Source organism: Schistocerca gregaria, chromosome X (assembly GCF_023897955.1).
Source record: "Schistocerca gregaria isolate iqSchGreg1 chromosome X, iqSchGreg1.2, whole genome shotgun sequence".
NCBI lineage: Eukaryota > Metazoa > Arthropoda > Insecta > Orthoptera > Acrididae > Schistocerca > Schistocerca gregaria.
In genome coordinates this window covers 390,069,296-390,091,648 of record NC_064931.1, presented here as the reverse complement: position 1 = coordinate 390,091,648, position 22,353 = coordinate 390,069,296, and the positions used below count along the sequence as shown (strand labels likewise).

The window sequence follows — 22,353 nt, the reverse complement described above, 5'->3', positions numbered from 1 at the left end:
GAACAGCTAGCTACAGTTCACTAATTGAGAATTCCTTTGCAATACTGTGTTATTGTTTCTGGTGATGAGTTACGATGACTTTATGTTAATTTCGTAAGAACAGATGAAAATCGCTGAGTCCTAACGAAAGACATGTGTTCGAACAAAGGGCAATGTGAAAATGTAATATTTTGCATCTGATGGCACAAATAGGCTGTTGTGCACTACGAACTCATCCCCAGTGGTGTGTCCATCGCAGCTGGCATTTGTTGCCAAGAACTGAGACACCTCTTGGCCACAGTGTTAGAAAAACTATCAACAAAACTGAAAGTGCTCGTACTACATAATAATGCACTCTGCTAATTTCGCAAACAATGCATACAGGAAGTTGTTTGGAAAGTTCCCACTCACACACTTATTCTTCTATCTTGGGCCCTCAGATGTTTACCTTTCCCGCTCTTAAACAAAAAACTGTCAAGAAAATTCTGTCCGAAATTTGTTGTTTAGTTCAATAAACTAATGAAAAAATGATATTAAAACATGCACTGTACTAATACAAATGAATTACAACTTACCACAATAAACTAAGACGAAAATGTATTTTAATAAACAGTAAAGTATCTCTAATGTGAGCGCGTCTTAACTGGCACGCGTTTGTAAGATTTACACACTTTGGAGTTCGTAGATCTGTTTGTTTACGTGTTGTGCTGTCAAACTATAGTAAAATGGAAATGTTGCAATTTGAGTAGACTCATAAAGGAACCTCATTAATAAATTATCCAGTGCATAATTTCAGTAATACAAATGTGTATTCACAAAAACCAATATTATGCCAGCAGGAGGAGAAAAAGTCACAAGTTTTTCGTCTTCACGCTATGCTTCACTGGAAGTACCAAGAAGGATTACGATGGGAACGTTTTCTTAAGATTTTCTTATTTTTCTTCTATCTAGTTTCTTGTCGCTCTTATCACAGAACAGGTAAAAAGTTTGCTTTCAGCGAGATGGGAGACGGGAGCTAAGATAGCCCTCACTTATCAGCGCGGCCCCATTACCCCAGAGCTAGTGAAGAAGTGTGCCATTCGTCTCTCCCTTATTGCCCCAGGCCCTACACGTTGCCAAGGTTGTTTCGACTATGCTGCAGAAGTTTCGTTGGGAAGCCTTTATAAATCCTCCATACATTACCGATCTCTCCCCAAGCAATTTCCGTATTTTTGAAGCCCCGAAGAAGACATTTGTGGCAGTCAGTTTGCTTTGGACAAAGAGGGGCACGCCAGGATACAATCATGGTTCCGGAACCGACAAACATTTTTCCGTGAAGGCATTGGCCGTCTTGTCTCACAGTGCGAAACTTTTTAACTATTACGCTGATTATTTTTGAAATAATACACAGTTTATTTGAAACTTCCTGGCAGATTAAAACTGTGTGCCGGACCGAGACTTGAACTCGGGACCTTTGCCTTCTGCAAGGTTCGCAGGAGAGCTTCTGTAAGGTCCCGAGTTCGAGTCTCGGTCCGGCACACAGTTTTAACCTTCAGGAAGTTTCATATCAGTGCACACACCGCTGCAGAGTGAAAACCTCATTCTGGCACAGTTTACTTACTTCTTACCCACCTGTCTCCTTTTTTGTTTTGTTTTTACTGCCTCTTATATTTATCTAGAATCTGTAGCGAAGCATACAGTCTCACATCACAGGAAAAGAAGGCATGTCTCTCTTCTTTTGAAAAGGGTGAAAGTGGGATGCAGAAAATTACAGAATAGTTTTCCTGAAGAGATACTAGACCGCTTTTTAAGCTCACACAGTATGACTGTCCCATAAGGGAAGTAAGCGCCTCTCAAAGAATCAGCGCGAATGCAGGAAAAACGATCGTTTGGAACACAGTTTGCTCTATTCATACGCGGCATCTTGCCAACAGCATATGTAGGAGAACAGAACTGCTAACCAAAATACAGTGTGTCTTTTCAAAAGCATAGTTTACTCGTTGAATATTTTATTAATAGAACCGAATACGCCATACTGGACGGCGAATGTTTCACAGAAACGAAAAAAACATCGGGTGTGCCCGAAGTACGCGTAATAGGAGCTCGACCGTTCTCATTACACGTTATGTGGCATCACAAGGGATCAGCAGCATTGTTCGCAGCAGCCTGTTTGCTAACGATGCTGTTGTGTACAGGAATGTACCGTCGTTGGACGATCGTAGACAACTTGAACCAAATTGTCATTTGGTTTAATGATTGGCAGCGCTCTTTAAATGTGGGTATTGCAAGAAAATCCATTTAACAAAGGTAAAGAACTCAGTAGTACCAGATTACAAGAGTAAGGATGAAAATCAGGCATGTCACTTCGTGTAATTATTTCGGGGTAGCACCAAAAAGCGATATGAAACAGGACGATCACGTAGATTCAGTGTAAAGCCCTCTTCATACGGGGCGAGGCAGATAACTTAGACGTGGACGCGGCTGGGAAATGCAACTCATGACACAGCGCCATCGGTACACGGGACAAACTCGTTAACATCGTGTTGTGCGCTCAGCGCTCTACAGCGGCAGCTGTCGTCTTTATTTGGCTCGCAAACCACATAGTTTCTTTACGATAATGGACTCAAATCCCACACTAGCTCTATTAAAATGCACATTTCGTCTCTTGTCCATGTGCCAGTAATGTTGTGTTCTGTGCGGCATAATAAATGTCCATGATTATGTAGTAAGACAAAAGGAAAACATACAGGTGGTGGTGGTGGTTAGTGTTTAACGTCCCGTCGACAACGAGGTCATTAGAGACGGAGCGCAAGCTCGGGTTAGGGAAGGTTTGGGAAGGAAATCGGCCGTGCCCTTTCAAAGGGACCATCCCGGCATTTGCCTGAAACGATTTAGGGAAATCACGGAAAACCTAAATCAGGATGGCCGGAGACGGGATTGAACCGTCGTCCTCCCGCATACGAGTCCAGTGTGCTAACCACTGCGCCACCTCGCCCGAAAAACATACATGTCTGGTCAGTAAGGACATCAGCTTATAAAAGTTGACAAAATCTAAAAATCTCACTCCTTACAGAGAGCACACTTATATTTACGTAACATCCAGTATTACAGAAATTATTATTATTATTATTATTATTATTATTATTATTATTATTATTATTATTATTATTATTACTATTATTACTATTATAAAACCAACTCCAGGAACTACTATAAAATCTTTGGGAAACAACTACAACAATATGAGGCCCCTACACTAATACTGAAAGATGAAGATGGAAGAATGAGACACAGTAACAAGGAAAATGCAGAAATCATGGCAAAAGCATTTAACAAACTTCTGAACTGCGAGAAACCCAAAGAACCCTTACAAGTCAACATAAATACCCCAATAAAAACCAAACCTAACAAACTAGATCCTCCAACTTTCCAAGAACTAGAAAAAATTCTTAAAGAACAAAAAAAATTATAAGGCATGTGGAGAAGATCAGGTTCTTGTTGAAATGTGGAAATATGCTAGTGACACAGTCAAGACCTCCTTACACATGGCTCTAACAAAAATTTGGGTAACAGAACTATTTCCCGAACATTGGACCACAGCTTTCATCCACCCACTACACAAAAAGGGAGATAAGAGCAACCAAGACAACTACACAGGAATCTCTCTCCTAGATTGCACATACAAAATTCTATCCAAGATCCTATATGGAAGAATCAAGGAGCAATTGGAACAGGAGTTAGGGGAATATCAGGGAGGTTTAAGACCATGAAGAAGCTGTGCAGAGCAGATAATTAGTTTAAAATGGATTATGGCGTACTACAAGAAACGCAACAAACCTCTGGCAATAACATCTGTAGATTTTAAGAAGGTATATGACTGTCTCCACAGACCTTCAGTATTAAAAATTTTAAGAAATCTAGGACTCCATCCAAAACTAATAAGAATAATACAACTCACTCTAACCAACACCAAATCAAAAGTGAAGTTTAGAGGAGAAATTTCGGAACCGTTTCTCATAAAAACAGGCTTAAGACAAGGTGATTGCCTATCACCATTCCTGTTCAACTGTGCACTGGAATACACAATGAGAGAATGGTACAAGGACAATCCAAAGATGATAAGAATTGGAAGTGCAAAAGATGATATTAGCTTACACTGCTTGGGATTCGCTGATGATCTTGCTCTCCTAGCCAACACCGTTCAAGAAACCAGGCAACAAGTGAAATCACTACAAGAAATAGCAGAGAAAGTAGGCCTTAGAATATCATTTGAAAAAACGGAGATTATGCTAACTGATCCACCACTTGCAAACAAAATTACCATGGGAGAACAGGAAATCAAAACTGTTGATAAATTTAAATATTTATCGAAATAATAACATACACTCTAAATGAGAAGCCATCATGGCAGAATAGAATAAAAAAACTGAACTACGCAAATTACATTACCAAAACTACATACAACAAAGAAGCCTATCTATAGATGCAAAATTAAAACACTATAAAACAGTTACACAACCAGAAATAACGTATGCAGCTGAAACTATCTTCGAAACAACTAATACAGCAGAAATTGACAGAATACTAAAAATAGAAAGAAGAATAATGACATGTATAGATAAACAGTATAAAATAAATGGACATTGAAGAATAGCATCAAATGAAACAGTATATAAGAAATTAGAACCAGTCATGAGTACAATCAGGAAGAAATGCATCTCATTCTTTGGACATCTGATGAGAACTCCAGAAAACAGAATTAGTAAAAAAATAATACAAAAATTGTTACATTAAATGGATCACAGCAATTAAGGAAGATATAAAAAGAACTTCAAATTACAGCAGATGACCGAAAAAAACAAACAAGACAGAGAAAACCAGAATACTGCAAGACTTGCAAACCAGACTACAAATGAAAATCAATAAAAGGAGTACAGGAAGAGTGGTCTCAGATGAAGAAAGAAAGAAAATATCTGAAAGAATGAAGAAATATTGGGCAGACAGAAGAGCAAAACACCTTTCATATAAGAATAGACTAATAACTATATTACCTAAATATCATATTAAGTTATTGTTGAACCAAATTGTATCCCTGTGTAACAACTTGTTTACAACTTTGTATTTTTGACTAGAGTGGTCCAATGAAGGCCATAAAATAAATAATGAAATAATAATAATAATTACTATGTACGATTGGATCACGAAAAGCCTCTTGATCCTTTTTCCTTTTTTTCCACACTGCTCTCACTTTTTCTGCATGGGCTCTCTTCCTTTCCTCTGTCCATTTTTTCCTGCTTTCTTCGGAGGTTCTTTCTCTGACTTGACTTCCCATCTGTCAACTTTCAGCTTATTCAGCTTAAATACCTTTCTGACCAAAATATCTGAATAATTTTTTGAGCTTTTTGTAGGTCCTTTTTGGCCTCTTGTATCCAGAGTATAGTATTAAGTCCATCTATGTATTTAATAATTTTGTGCCTAAGTCTTATTTTGGGAAGCCTACAGACGTGCCTAAAAAATTTAAATCGCCTTTTTCTAATGTCTGCTGCAAGGTTGGGTAATTTCTCAGTTGTTTGACGAGATTGTAGTCTATAGCCCTTTTCTGTTTTCTTTGGCCCTAGTAGTTTTCTGATGATTTTACATTCCTCCTGTAATAAGTTTTCCATGTCACCTTTTATGTGGACTGTCAGGGTTTCACTGGCATACAGGATTTTAGGCTTTAATACTGTGTTATATTGCTTAATTGTAGTGTCTTTGGACCAGAAATTTTTGTTGTACACCTTGTAGGTCGTTCCATAGGCTCTCTTTAGTTGTTGGAGGCGAATGTTTCGTGCTATTTTCTCTCGCCCCGAAGGTTCAAGGACTTCACCTAAATATTTAAAATGTGGGACTCTATTGATATGACCGTATTTTGTAGTCAAGTTTTGGGTGTCCGTTTTAGTGTGACATTTGCAGACCACCTTTCTCTGCACATTCTTTACAGACTTCAGTCTGTTCGATTGCTGTTATCTCGCCATCCGCTAGTAAGGCTAAGTCTTCAGCAACATCTAAACATGAAATTCTTATGTCATCCTTGATTAGCCCCATCCAGATAGGTGTCCAGCAGTTTTTATTCTTCAATTCCTTTTCCCATTTACAGAAATTATTACTTTAATAAGAAAGTCCCACAACTTATAAAAACGCGATGGTGACAAAAGAAAATTTGGATACAGTGGGAATCGAACCCCTCACCCTTGTTTCGTAATGTAGCACCGATACCTACTATTGTTGTTGTGGTCTTCAGTCCTGAGACTGGTTTGATGCAGCTCTCCATGCTACTCTATCCTGTGCAAGCTTCTTCATCTCCCAGTACTTGTTGCAACCTACATCCTTCTGAATCTGCTTAGTGTATACATCTCTTGGTCTCCCTCTACGATTTTTACTCTCCACGCTGCCCTCCAATGCTAAATTTGTTATCCCTTGATGCCTCAAAACATGTCCTACCAACCGGTCCCTTCTTTTTGTCAAGTTGTGCCACAAACTCCTCTTCTCCCCAATTCTATTCAATACCTCCTCATTAGTTATGTGATCTACCCATCTAATCTTCAGCATTCTTCTGTAGCACCACATTTCGAAAGCTTCTATTCTCTTTTTGTCCAAACTAGTTATTGTCCATATTTCACTTACATACATGGATACACTCCGTACAAATACTTTCAGAAACGACTTCCTGACCATTAAATCTATACTCGATGTTAATAAATTTCTCTTCTTCAGAAACGCTTTCCTTGCCATTGCCAGTCTACATTTTATATCCTCTCTACTTCGACCATCATCAGTTATTTTACTCCCTAAATAGCAAAACTCCTTTACTACTTTAAGTGCCTCATTTCCTAATCTAATTCCCTCAGCATCACCCGATTTAATTCGACTACGTTCCATTATCCTCGTTTTGCTTTTGTTGATGTTCATCTTATATCCTCCTTTTAAGACACTGTCCATTCCGTTCAACTGCTCTTCCAAGTCCTTTGCTGTCTCTGACAGAATTACAATGTCATCGGCGAACCTCAACATTTTTATTTCTTCTCCACGGATTGTAATACCCACTCCGAATTTTTCCTTTGTTTCCTTTACTGCTTGCTCAATATACAGATTGAATAACATCGGGGATAGGCTACAACCCTGTCTCACTCCCTTCCCAACCACTGCTTCCCTTTCATGTCCCTCGACTCTTATAAATGCCATCTGGTTTCTGTACAAATTGTAAATAGCCTTACGCTCCCTGTATTTTACCCCTGCCACCTTCAGAATTTGAAAGAGAGTACTCCAGTCAACATTGTCAAAAGCTTTCTCTAAGTCTACAAATGCTAGAAATGTAGGTTTGCCTTTTCTTAATCTTTCTTCTACGATAAGTTGTAAGGTTAATATTGCCTCACGTGTTCCAACATTTCTGCGGAATCCAAACTGATCTTCCCCGAGGTCGGCTTGTACCAGTTTTTCCATTCGTCTGTAAAGAATTCGTGTTAGTATTTTGCAGCTGTGACTTATTAAACTGATAGTTCGGTAATTTTCACATCTGTCAACACCTGCTTTCTTTGGGATTGGAATTATTATATTCTTCTTGAAGTCTAAGGGTATTTCGCCTGTCTCATAGATCTTGCTCACCAGATGGTAGAGTTTTGTCATGACTGGCTCTCCCAAGGCCGTCAGTAGCTCTAATGGAATGTTGTCTACTCCCGGGGCCTTGTTTCGACTCAGGTCTTTCAGTGCTCTGTCAAATTCTTCCCGCAGTATTGTATCTCCCATTTCATCTTCATCTGCATCCTCTTCCATTTCCAGTACATCGCCCTTGTATAAACCTTCTATATACTCCTTCCACCTTTCTGCCTTCCCTTCTTTGCTTAGAACTGGGTTTCCATCTGAGCTCTTAATATTCATACAAGTGGTCCTCTTTTCTCCAAAGGTCTCTTTAATTTTCCTGTAGGCAATATCTATCTTACCCCTAGTGAGATAAGCCTCTACATCCTTACATTTGTCCTCTAGCCATCCCTGCTTAGCCATTTTGCACTTCCTGTCGATCTCATTTTTGAGACGTTTGTATTCCTTTTTGCCTGCTTCATTTATTGCATTTTTATATTTTCTCCTTTCATCAATTAAATTCAATATTTCTTCTGTTACCCACGGATTTCTATTAGCCCTCGTCTTTTTACCTACTTTATCTTCTGCTGCCTTCACTACTTCATCCCTCAGAGCTACCCATTCTCCTTCTACTGTATTTCTTTCCTCCATTCCTGTCAATTGTTCCCTTATGCTCTCCCTGAAACACTCTACAACCTCTGGTTCTTTCAGTTTATCCAGGTCCCATCTCCTTAAATTAGCACCTTTTTGTAGTTTCTTCAGTTTTAATCTACAGTTCATAACCAATAGATTGTGGTCAGAGTCCACATCTGCCCCTGGAAATGTCTTGCAATTTAAAACCTGATTCCTAAATCTCTGTCTTACCATTATATAATCTATCTGATACCTTTTTGCATCTCCAGGGTTCTTCCATGTATACAACCTTCTTTCATGATTCTTAAACCGAGTGTTAGCTATGATTAAGTTGTGCTCTGTGCAAAATTCTACCAGACGGCTTCCTCTTTCATTTCTTCCTCCCAATCCATATTCACCTACTATGTTTCCTTCTCTCCCTTTTCCTACTCTCTAATTCCAGCCACCTATTACTATTACATTTTCGTCTCCCTTCACTACGTGAATAATTTCTTTTATCTCATCATACATTTCATCAATTTCTTCATCATTTGCATTTTCTTCGTCATCTGCAGAGCTAGTTGGCATATAAACTTGTACTACTGTAGTAGGTGTGGGCTTTGTGTCTATCTTGGCCACAATAATGCGTTCACTATGCTGTTTGTAGTAGCTTACCCGCACTCCTATTTTTTTTTATTCATTATTAAACCTACTCCTGCATTACCCCTATTTGATTTTGTATTTATAGCTCTGTATTCACCTGACCAAAAGTCTTGTTCCTCCTGCCACCGAACTTCACTAATTCCCACTATATCTAACTTTAACCTATCCATTTCCCTTTTTAAATTTTCTAACCTACCTGCCCGATTAAGGGATCTGACATTCCACGCTCCGATCCGTAGAACGCCAGTTTTCTTTCTCCTGATAACGACGTCCTCTTGGGTAGTCCCCGCCCGGAGATCCGAATGGGGGACTATTTTACCTCCGGAATATTTTACCCAAGAGGACGACATCATCATTTAATCATACAGTAAAGCTGCATGCCCTCGGGAAAGATTACGGCTGTAGTTTCCCCTTGCTTTCAGCCGTTCGCAGTACCAGCACAGCAAAGCCGTTTTGGTTAATGTTACAAGGCCAGATCAGTCAATCATCCAGACTGTTGCCCCTGCAACTACTGAAAAGGCTGCTGCCCCTCTTCAGGAACCACACGTTTGTCTGGCCTCTCAACAGATACCCCTCCGTTGTGGTTGCACGTACGGTACGGCCATCTGTATCGCTGAGGCACGCAAGCCTCCCCACCAACGGCAAGGTCCATGGTTCATGGGGAGAGGCTACCTACTACACAACGCTGAAACTGTGCAGTGAGCCATCTTATATTTTATGTTACAGTCTTCTGAAGTCTTCAGTCGCCGATATGTTTTAATTGATGTACATTTTTAAAAACCTTATCAAAACGGTCGGCCGCAGTGGCCGAGCGGTTGTAGGCGCTTCAGTCTCGAACCGCGCGACCGCTACGGTCGCAGGTTCGAATCCTGTCTCGGGCATGGATGTGTGTGATGTCCTTAGGTTAGTTAGGTTTAAGTAGTTCTAAGTTCTAGGAGACTGATGACCTCAGCAGTTAAGTCCCATAGTGCTCAGAGCCATCTTATCAAAACGCCAAAGTTTTGATGAATCTTCAGTGTGCCATTATCTTAAAACGACGTACTTCATAATATGCGAGTTATAACACGAAAATAATAAAATACAAAATTCTGTAAACCAATATGGCGTTTCCTGTCATTTTATTTCAACACATTGTACCAATAACGATGCGTCCTCGAGAGATTCAAAGTGCTGGTGCTAAGAAACAGCATTTACTCATAAGGTTTAAGTTATAAAACTCACCAAATATGGATTGAACTGAACACAAGTACAATACGGCGTCTAGCAAGTTCTATTTGTAGGGCAGAGAACATTCTTGCTTCTTATTGGTTCTACTTTACGGGGAACGTGACCGAAATATCGCCTGACTTACTTTGTGTTTCACGTGACAAAATGACTCCTTAAAGTGAAACAGCAAGAAGTGACGTCACAAAACTCGTAGAGTGCCAGGTCAGCGTTAACTAACTCATCCCGTGTGACGAAGGACGGTGAATGGAAGAGTTCTATTTGTATGAAGGGTTTTGCGAAAATGCAAAGCATCTGTAAAGTAAATCGTGTACTAGACGCTAGTGCGGCCAATTATAGAGAATTATTGCAATGTATAGAATCCTCATGGAGTCTGTATGACATCAAACGAAGAATTTAAGTGACGATAGTAACAGGTCGGGACAGTATACTCGAAATTAAAACAGAAGTGCTGGTGAACTTAAATAGGAATCATTGGAAGAAAGACAATGCAGTTCTCGGGAAACACTGTTTCATAAATTTAGAGAACTTGTATTTGAAGGCCATTTTGCTCCCACCACCGTATTTCACTCAAACGGATCATGAGAATGAGATATATGCAGATGTTGATGTGGCGTTAATCCGATTTCTAGATGAATTTAATTTAGTTATACTGTGTCGGTGTGCCACACAATGATAGACTGTGTCCGCACATCAGGCGCCCTTTGGCCGACTGGCAACAGCAACTCTGAAATGCAAACTACCGCATCGTCTCCGTTACACAGAGCGTACATTTGACGCGGCGGCCAGTTGTATACCTTGTAGCTGCGAATGGCATGTTGTACTTCAAGACGAATTTGAAGGCGCGGCCGCAAACGTGCAAATCGACGAACCACAAAGAACGTGGAGAACAAGAGTTGGCATTTACCACTTCGGCATCTTGTATTTCGTGGAAACAGGAGCGTCATTTACCAAACTTCACATTACCATTTTTTGAGGCAAACAATGCTTTACAATGTACTCGTATTCAGTGATGTTAATAAGTCAATCCTCAGTTGCTACAGACTGATTAAAACAAAGTTCGTTTGTCACATGGCACAAACACTTTAGTCACGTTAGCTGTCCGCTGCCCACCCGCCAGGGTAGCCTACACAGTTCCGTTTCAGCCGCGCTCGGGTGTGGCCGCTGTTAACTGTTGCGCTGCACTTCAGTGTTTACATCGCTGTACTTCAGTGCTTCGCCGTGTGCCGTCCGTCCGTTAATCTCCGTGTTCGTTCCTGTTCCTTGTGATCTGATCGCTCTTTCTGGTCTTGCTGCTGCTACTTGGAATTTCGGTTGTTTAACCGAAACTACTTCGCTGGATTAACCATGGCTACAAACCTCAGGAAGACTACTCTGGTATTTGCTTTTGACAAGGAATCCCGTCCTGTTCAGCCGACATCCCTGGAAATAGATGACTGGATTACACAGGTAATTGGTCTAAATTCTGAAACCGTTCATACGTGGCAACTGGATCAGGAAAAATAGTGTTTTTGTCAAGTCAATCAGTGCTTCGACTGTTGATAAAGTGTTACGAAAGTGGGGCTATGAAGTAGATTTTGTGCATAGAAATGGTTATAAAAGTAAGGTTTCCATGTATTGAGCGGACATTCATTACAAAACCGTTCGTGTCTTGAATCTTCCCATTGAAATTGAAAATGATAAGATTAAGGAAGCTCTTTCAAACTACGGAGACGTTAAATCAATTGCAAATGAAAGATGGTCTCCTCGCTTTAAACTGCAGTGTTTTAACGGGGTCCGCTGTGTAGAGATGGACGTTAAGACGAATATTCCGTCTCACATAACTGTTTGTGGGTATAAGGCACAAATTGTTTATACAGGTCAGGAAGCTACATGTCATCTGTCTAACGAAACCGGTCACTTCAGACAGGAACGTCCGCGTCGAAATGTTGTTCTTAAAAGTAATTTGATACAGCGTCAGAATCTTACCTTAAATGACCTGTTACCAAAGAATAGCCCGGAACAACTGGTTGAGGATGTTAACGCAGCGGGCCAAGCTGATGTCTCCCTTCACGATAACAGTCAATTTCCCCCGTTAACAACAAAAGGAAACCCTGTTGCCACTACTCGTGAATCTGAAACGCAAGCGAAAAAACGACCTCTGGAGATAACTGATAGTTGTTCAGAGGACGAGCTGTCTTGTCCCACTCCCTCACTTCGCAAGCAAAAACAGTGCGATGAGAAGGCAGAGGAACCTGAAGGCAAAATGCGAATGGAAACTAATGAACAGAAAGATAATACACACACGGTACCAGAAAATGAAGGGAGTGTAAGTAGCATTAATTTGCAAGAAACAACAGGTGCAGTAGCCGATTGCAAAGATCAGAATCTATATGTTAATAAACAAATTCAGGGAGAGGTTGCAAAACTGCAGTCTCCATTTGTTTCCCTTGATCAGAAAGTGAGTGCAATTAATAAAGAACGAGGAAGTGGTGGCCAAACTGAAATCACGGTCTACACCTCAGGGCAGGCGCCGGCAACCGAAATTGCTAAAGCGTCTGCTGCTGCTCCAGATAAGCCGCGAAATAAAATACCGACGCAACCAAATGAGAATGTAGCTCGTAACCAAGGGAAGGGAAAATCCGGTAGGGGCGACCCAAGCCCAGAGAATGTTCGGTCCGAAACGGTCGTACACGAATCACTGGAGGAAAAATCAGAATGTTTACCAGGAAATCAGTCTGCTTGCGGTACAAGAGAAAACATCAGAAGTAGAAAAATACGGGATAGTAACTAATAAACTGATTGAAGTGTTATTCCATGTTCAGGCTTCCGAGAAAACTGTTACAGCTTAACTGAACCCTGAACCACAGTAAAGTAAGTTAGTTCATCAAAACAACTACATAGTGACAGCACAATGACGCAGTCTTATTCTGTCACCACTATAAACATAAATAAAATCACGACCAGTTTGAAATTATCGGCCCTGAAGGAATTTTTGTACGAATCCGCGACTGATATTGCCCTGTTACAAGAAGTTCTAATTTCGGATTTGGTAATTCCCGGTTTTGTCAGTTACATAAATGTGTCTCCCGAAGCAAGTATTGGAACAGCTATTTTGGTGAGGGAAGGGATTACAGTAAGTGAGGTGGAACGACTGGAATCCGGAAGGGGAATAAGACTAAATATCTATGATGTGACTATCATCAACTTGTACGCCCTTCAGGAAGTTCTCATCGAGCTGACAGAGCAAGTTTCTTCAAAGGTGACTTGATATACTTGTTAAGGAAATCGCCAAGACAGTTATTACTTGGAAGTGATTTTAATTGTTTTAAATCGAAAAGATCAGTTACCTAATTTTAATTTCTCAAGTGAACTAAAACAATTAGTCACTGGTTTAGAATGAAAGGATACATGGGAAATCAAATACCCCTCCACTGTTGAGTTCACTTATGTCACGGCAACATCACGTAGCAGGATTGATAGACTATATATTTCTAAAAATCTTGTAACTTCAGTGACAAAAGTAGAAACCATTCCTACGTACTTTTCAGACCATTCAAGTGTCTTAGCTTGCATAAATCTAACAAGACAGCCGGTTCACCGATTCAAGAATCAGTGGAATTTGAACACTTCCTTGTTAGTAAATCATGATTTAGAAGATCTGATTAAAGAAACATGGGCAATATGCTTGCGAGCCCGTAGTAGATATGCCACTGCTATTGACTAGTGGGTTAAAATGGCAAATCCAAAGTTGAGGAAAGTTCTTATTCAATACAGTGCCCAGAGCGCAAGGGAAATGAAATGCTCTATAGAGTATTACTATTCCGTTTTGAGAGATCTATATGATCAAGTCTCAGCAGGTTCCTCACTTCGGATAGCAGACATCAAAAAAGTCAAAGACAAGTTACTTAGTATCAAGAGAAGTCAAATGGAAGGGTTGAAAATAAAATCGAAGGCAAATTCGGTGTCAGAAGATGAAACTACTTCCCTATATCATTTAGTGAAGCATACGAAAAACGGGAGAAGGACTTTTATTGGAGAAATTCGAAAAAAAAAACACTGTACGATTCTCAGAACCGAGCAGGATATCATGGACGAGATTTATCGCTATTATTGCGAGCTATATTCTGTACATCAAAGTAGTGATGCTTCCTTGGAAGAATTCCTTGACATCCTAGCCCCACAGCTGACAGAAGATGACAACGAAAATTTTCTCGAGTTTGTCAGTGAAGAAGACGTGTATGAGACTCTGTGCGCCTCACCAACAAAAAAATCCCCAGGGCCGGATGGTCCGCCAGCAGAGTTTTACATCCGTTACTGCCCAATAGTAGGTGCGAAAATCACGGTCATTGTAAATGAGGTTATTCAGGGGAAAATGATTCCGGCTGAGTTTAAGGAAAGTAAAATTGTTCTGGTGCCAAAAAATAATGGAAACAAAGATTTAAATAATTTTCGTCCCATTTCACTGCTGAATTCTGATTATAAATTAATAGCTAGAATAATAAACAAGAGAATTTCATGCCTTACAGATAAAATTATTAGTCAACATCAGAACTGTGCGCAAGGCAGAACCATTTTTCAAAATCTAGCGGAATTCAGGGATATCATTGCAATAACTGCTGTAACAAACATAAAGTGTGCTTTATTGTTTTTAGATTTTTATAAAGCGTTCGATGTAGTAAACCATGAATATCTTCTACAGACATTGAAGAAAATAGGTTTCAACGATAGGGTCATACAGTTGATTAAGAACATAGCAACTGAAATAAATGCTAAAATAGCGGTGAATTGTCAACAATACAGGCCGATGCAAATACAACGAGGTGTTCCCCAAGGAAGTCCTCTGTCCATGTCGCTCTTCGCAATTTCGCTGGAACCTTTCCTCCGACATGTCCATGCTACATTAAAAGGCTTAACATTATCAGGAAATAAAACAGTTATAAGAGCCTATGCTGACGATATAGGGGTCATCATAAGGAATAATGACGAGGTAACCACGCTAGCAACAGCGATTGATTCGTACTTTAGAGCATCTGCAGCCAATGCAAACGGAAAAAAAGTAAGATGTTAAATCTCAGAGGTTTTTATAATATCAACGTCGAGTGGGCAAATTTAGTCCGACAGCAAAAAACACTTGGAATCACCCTGACAGCATGCCCTATGAAAATGACGGCTTTAAATTGGAAAGTTGCAGCAGATAAAGTGCAAGGAGCCATTGTAGAGAATTTAACTCGATATATGAACCAAATTCAAAGAACACAGTATATCAACTCATGCATCCTTGCTAAGGCTTATTATACTGCCCAGCTGTTTCCAATAGCGAGAATGATAGCGAGGAGAATAATGTCCAAAATCGCAAACTTTTTGTGGAGAGGTGAAGTGTTCAGAGTATCTGCTAAAGTAGCCACTTTAGATCCTAAAAATGGTGGACTAGAATTAACTGATATAACAGATAAAGCCTCTGCTCTTTTTATCAAAAGGCAAGTTAATTTAATAAGAGACTTGCGAGAAAGCATAACCAGCCAACTTTTCGAGATCATTAAACCTCCAAGCCTGCTTCCCCCGATTGACGTGCAGAATATCAACAGTCGGTTACAGCACGTGAGGATTTTCTATGTTGAGTTTAGTTATGTCAGTGTCGAACTCAGGCAGTCCCGACACTTAACATCGAGAGCCATAATGCAGGAACGAAAGAAAAGCGAAGGAAGACACAAAATAGAACGACAGTTTCCAAACATTGAGTGGACTGAGATTTGGAAAAACATTAGTTCTAATGTGCTCACGTCTAATATAAAAACGTCATGGTACAAGACAGTTAACAACATAGTTAGCACCAATGAAAGACTGCACGCAATCGGACTCTGTGAAAAAAATTTGTCAACAATGCCATCTAGTTGACACAATAATTCATTGATATACTTGCAGTGGTCACATGAATAGTTGGAAGTGGATCCGGGAGCAAATAGCTCTGATTACTAGAACATCCCCTGTCATTGATACACAGGCCTGAAGCACGCTATTTCCCAGAAGCAAAAAATAATGCTGTGTACTGGTTGCTGGGAAATTTTGTTAACAACGTCCTTAACAAATTAGGATCCGATAGCATCATAGAGTTCAAGGTACATATGCTGTGTGAGTTCCACAAAATTAGAAGCTATTCGAATCACAAGAAAAAGTTTGGTAATATGCTAAAAATTGTATTTGATAGAACGGGCTTTGGTTAATATAAAAAAAGACTGTGTTGACAGTGATGTATTGTAGATACCTTAAAGATACTATTTAAGATTCTACAGTATATTTATGATGTGTGCTTTTTCTACTTCAGAGAGTAGTTATTTGAAATTTATAAGCTATTGTACAGAACTTATGTGACATTCAGATTGTGTGTCTAATAGTGCCAGATACAACACATTAAAGGTGCATTATTGGCTTATATCAGAAATTTGGAAATAGACAGTTTTTATAGAAATGTCCTTATCGATTGGTTAAAACCATAACATTCTATCTGATAAATGTAATATTCAATGGCTGGCACATTGCCCTGTTCATTTTTGCAGTGAAAGACTGATTATATAGATCTGATCACTTCAGATACTTAGATTCAATTAATGTCCAGAAAGTGTAGTTGGAAGGCTAGTCAACTTTATTATATATCCCCTTTCCGCCATTCACAAGTATTTCAGAAATTGTCTAATATGATTATTAAACTGCTTAATATTTAAAATTATCCCACCAACTTGGTGATATCCATCATAAAGAACTAATTATGCTTCTGTAAAGATTGCAGCTCATAATTCAAAGTGCAGATTTTGCTTCTTCAGGTTGAAGTTTGAATGTCTTTAAAAAAAAAAATTTCTTGATGTTTAATTTAATTCTTTCTGATAATTTAGTCAGTAACACAATCTTCTGTTGTCTTTCCTTAACGTCAGCGTAATTGAAATGATCGACGGATTTGTTTAAACAACTTCATGTATGTATAACTTAGTATGTACACTCCTGGAAATGGAAAAAAGAACACATTGACACCGGTGTGTCAGACCCACCATATTTGCTCCGGACACTGCGAGAGGGCTGTACAAGCAATGATCACACGCACGGCACAGCGGACACACCAGGAACCGCGGTGTTGGCTGTCGAATGGCGCTAGCTGCGCAGCATTTGTGCACCGCCGCCGTCAGTGTCAGCCAGTTTGCCGTGGCATACGGAGCTCCATCGCAGTCTTTAACACTGGTAGCATGCCGCGACAGCGTGGACGTGAACCGTATGTGCAGTTGACGGACTTTGAGCGAGGGCGTATAGTGGGCATGCGGGAGGCCGGCTGGACGTACCGCCGAATTGCTCAATACGTGGCGCGTGAGGTCTCCACAGTACATCGATGTTGTCGCCAGTGGTCGGCGGAAGGTGCACGTGCCCGTCGACGTGGGACCGGACCGCAGCTACGCACGGATGCACGCCAAGACCGTAGGATCCTACGCAGTGCCGTAGAGGACCGCACCGCCACTTCCCAGCAAATTAGGGACACTGTTGCTCCTGGGGTATCGGCGAGGACCATTCGCAACCGTCTCCATGAAGCTGGGCTACGGTCCCGCACACCGTTAGGCCGTCTTCCGCTCACGCCCCAACATCGTGCAGCCCGCCTCCAGTGGTGTCGCGACAGGCGTGAATGGAGGGACGAATGGAGACGTGTCGTCTTCAGCGATGAGAGTCGCTTCTACCTTGGTGCCAATGATGGTCGTATGCGTGTTTGGCGCCGTGCAGGTGAGCGCCACAATCAGGACTCCACACGACCGAGGCACACAGGGCCAACACCCGGCATCTTGGTGTGGGGAGCGATCTCCTACACTGGCCGTACACCTCTGGTGATCGTCGAGGGGACACTGAATAGTGTACGGTACATCCAAACCGTCATCGAACCCATCGTTCTACCATTCCTAGACCGGCAAGGGAACTTGCTGTTCCAACAGGACAATGCACGTCCGCATGTATCCCGTGCCACCCAACGTGCTCTAGAAGGTGTAAGTCAACTACCCTGGCCAGCAAGATCTCCGGATCTGTCCCCCATTGAGCATGTTTGGGACTGGATGAAGCGTCGTCTCACGCGGTCTGCACGTCCAGCACGAACGCTGGTCCAACTGAGGCGCCAGGTGGAAATGGCATGGCAAGCCGTTCCACAGGACTACATCCAGCATCTCTACGATCGTCTCCATGGGAGAATAGCAGCCTGCATTGCTGCGAAAGGTGGATATACACTGTACTAGTGCCGACATTGTGCATGCTCTGTTGCCTGTGTCTATGTGCCTGTGGTTCTGTCAGTGTGATCATGTGATGTATCTGACCCCAGGAATGTGTCAATAAAGTTTCCCCTTCCTGGGACAATGAATTCACGGTGTTCTTATTTCAATTTCCAGGACTGTATTTGGAATGTGTAACATTGTTTTTTTAATAAAGTTTTATATAAAAAAAGAGCGTTAACGCGCTGCTTCCTGGACTCGGGTAGGCGAGCCGGCACCGGATCAATTCCGCCCGGCGGGCTACCGACGAGGGCCATTGTGCCGGCCAGCCTGGATGTGGTTTTTAGACGGTTTTCCACATCCCGCTAGGTGAATACCGTGCTGGTCCCCACGTTCCGCCTCAGTTACACGCGGCGCAGACATTTGAAACACGTTCCCACTATTTCACGATTTACACTAGATGCAGACAGCTGGGGTACACTGATTCCATCCCTGGGGGTACGGGGTGTCGGCAGGAAGGGCATCTGGCCACCCCTGAAACTAACTTTGCCAAATCCGTTCTAACCACACCGAACCTGCGATAGCTGCGGGACTATGGCGTCAGCAAAAGAAGAACAGAAGCGGTCCGCTGCCCATGTGTTTTAAGACTCCAGCGGCAGGGAGCGGGTTGTCGATAAAGCCGCGTTCACAGTGGCAGCGACAACGGTCGTGAGACACCATCCCCCGAGATCGCCCGATAACATCCGCCGACAACGTGGGCGTAGTGCATTCGCTCTCCTTCGTCAGTTATTGGCAGAGTCAAGAAGGTTAGGTCAGCATCTCTTTTACGTATGAATTAAGTTACATTATAACCTCTTTACGGTGGGTGGGTACCATGACGCCTCTGTGCTTGGATACGAGTGCTGCGTAGCGGCTTTTGCTATTAAAAAAAGACGCCGAAAGCTTGTGAATGAGCATTCCTTTCTCGTAAAGAACGTGACGAGAACTATACACTCCGTCCTTAGTTATCGGAATAACCAGAGAAGTTTTACGAATATATGAGGTGACGGGAGAAACGTTATGTTACATACCGGAGTAATTCGTGGTGCCTTTGAAAAGAAAGTTACAAGCACTCTGTTTCGCTGTATTTATTTAATGTTATGCATACGTACGTCAACCTTCAAAGACAGTCATTTAGCACTCGAGTGAAAGACAAGCCTAAAGTGTAACTTAAGATACTCTGAAACCCTAAAGCACTTAAAAGTGGAAATACACACCGTACACAGCATTTGCAAACCACTTCATATTAGGCATAAAACGCCAGTAAGCAGTAACAATAATTTGTAGACAACTAATGAGAACCTACCCTAAAAAATATCCAGTATAGTAGCTATAAGCACACAGGATACGCGACCCTTCTCTCTTAAACAAATTATTTTCTGAGATTGTAATCTATGCCTAAAACTTCCAATAAATATATCGCCTATTTGCGGTTAGCAATAAACCTGCGATTTCAATTCATAGATTCCGAACTATATCCCGATTATGACAGTTTCATCTTCAGGATGCCACAAACTCAGTTTTTCTCAGACTAACCTTATTGGTTTCTCACGGTCCGTATTTAGTGGGTGAGAACGTCGATTTCACCGAAGAAAACAAACTGATTCGAATTTCACCGATTGTTGTCCAAAGTGTGTACGTCCGGGCGATAAGATCGGCTGCAGTGTAACCGCGCACGTAATGGCGTACTGATTTGAAAAGATCGGCCGTCTCAAACCGATGTCGGTCGTCGGCGAAATCCACCGATATCGCCGCCAATGTGACCGCAGCCGAAGGGCACAACGCGGTTTTGTCGGCTTGGAAGTGGGCAGTTAAATGGAGTGTCTGGCGAACTCCGAAAACGCATTACGCTTACTGCACGTGGAGCGACACTTCGTTTCTGCGCATTCGTAACTGTGGACAGTTCGTGAGTGACGTTGGGAACTCTTCACTGACGGAAATAAGTAAGTTCAAAGGCCTGAAGTGGCAACTACCAAGTAATTCTAATCAGACTTTAACAATACTACGCTATAGATTTTCACGCTATTTTGTAAGCAACTGATAAATGCATTAAACTTTTCGGCACGCTTCTTTTACTTCATTTTAATGAAGCATCCTGGATTTATAGCAGAAAATTGTCTGACCCAGAACAGATCGTAACTAAACTTTTCTAATAGCATTGTATGTAGGACTCAAGTGGTGCATTATTGGTGAAAACATGTGTAATTCAGGGCACTGAAGACGCTACAGTAAACCGAGACGGCCGGCCGGAGTGGCCATGCGGTTCTAGGCTCTACAGTCAGGAACCGCGAGACCGCTACGGTCACAGGTTCGAATCCTGCCTCGGGCATGGGTGTGTGTGATGTTCTTAGGTTAGTTAGGTTTAAGTAGTTCTAAGTTCTAGGGGAATGATGACCTCAGTAGTTAAGTCCCATAGTGCTCAGAGCCATTTGAGCCAAACCGAGATAACTTAAATTACAACGATTAGGTATAAACAGACATCATTAATATTGTTTTATAATATGATCGAGCATATTAAATCATGTCGAACCATATAAAATGCATGGAAAGGAACTTAAGTGATCGTCATTGTTCGTGCAACTATCCGTTAACCTACATCTATACTATTATACTGCTAGTATAGTGTAGTAGAAATAAACGAGCAGCTGATCAAAGTGGCGAGAAAATTGTTTTCCGTGATACAGGTGCTTTAGAGTACAGAACATTTTTGAAAAAATCTGAAGCGTCGAGGGTTGTCGTCATTCGACTGAAAAAAGATTTTCGCACATACAGTATTGCATAAAAAGCGTAATAGAGTAGTAACTGCAGTAATTCAGTTATTGCATTTTACTGTTTGCCCACCTGGAAGAGGTGCTGTATCAGGAAATAACTTTCACTTACTACAAATGATTATAGAACAATACGATAAAAACTGGAAACACAGTACGTAAGAATATGAAAGAGAGTGAACGCCACCTTCGTTGAAATCGAATTTTTTTGTGGAGTACTTATGCAGGGTGGCGCAATATACGTGTTACAAACTGTCGAGTGTGGTTTAATCGTATGCCGTGAATGGTTGCCCTTGTGATACTGTATATATACTGTATATACTGTGATATTGTAGCTCCGAAAATTCTATAGCTCACACAGTTACGTCTCAGTTATTATTTCAGAATGGAAGCATTAACATTGGAACAGCGTTACTGTGAAACCACACATTCAAGCCCCTGCTCCGATTCATCCACAAAATGTCACTGCCTGGTGTACAATATGTGCACATGAATTATTGGACCCATGTCTATTGAAGAATCTGTCACAGAAGACAGATACAGTCAAGTCCCGGAACACGAATGTGTACCGCCTGCACGTCGCTGCTGAATGCTCTGAAATAGTTGATTCAGGCAGGATGGAACACGTCCACATCGTACTGCAGACGTCTTCCATTTTCTTCTGGTGACATTCAGACATCGGATCGTAGCCGTGGACGCCTTAGCACTCATTGCACATGTTGTGGAATGGTGCCTTTATAGTCACGGTGTCAACGAGTGTGACTGTTTCTAATGGAGTTATTTAAAGGACGGAGTCTTCAAACACGTTCCTGCAACACTGCAGGATCTTCGTACTGAAATTTCCAGAGAGATTTGTGCACCCGGAAATGATGTTATTCAGAAAGTCTTCACCGAATTACGTTAAAGGTTCTAAAAATTCATTGCTGCAGACGGAAACTACTCTGTAAACTTTCTATATTAAATTTCAGGTTGTCTTCTGTAGCATAAACATAATAAGAATATATCAGCCCTTATTAAGTCCTAATAGACAAAAACTTCGTAACACCTATTTTGCTCCACATTTTGTCTCGTGTAAGAGAAAATTAAATTTCTAGCCTACTGTTCCTATTGTCACAATGGAATTGTTCTAACGATACCTTTCATATCAAAACATCCAAGATGGTATTCCAGACACTAGCGCCAGCTATACAAATTATATAGTCCCCTGCTGCATCTTTCTGTCTGTATATGAAGGCTGATCTCAGGAACTACTGTAGAAATTCCGA

The 22,353-nt window shown here is 41.2% G+C and overlaps 1 protein-coding gene across 5 annotated transcripts in view; it reads left to right on the top strand.

Moving 5' to 3' along the window:
• Nucleotides 1–22,353, top strand: part of LOC126298779 (1-acyl-sn-glycerol-3-phosphate acyltransferase alpha-like) — a 689,206-nt gene that overhangs the window by 340,023 nt on the left and 326,830 nt on the right. Inside the window, exon 1 of one of the 5 annotated variants that reach the window (XM_049990239.1) lies at nucleotides 11,501–11,520. The exons of the other annotated variants lie outside the window; for them this stretch is intronic. The gene's annotated coding sequence lies outside the window, so the exon portion shown is untranslated. Of the gene's footprint in view, nucleotides 1–11,500; nucleotides 11,521–22,353 lie in introns of those variants that run through there. 5 annotated transcript variants of the gene reach the window in all.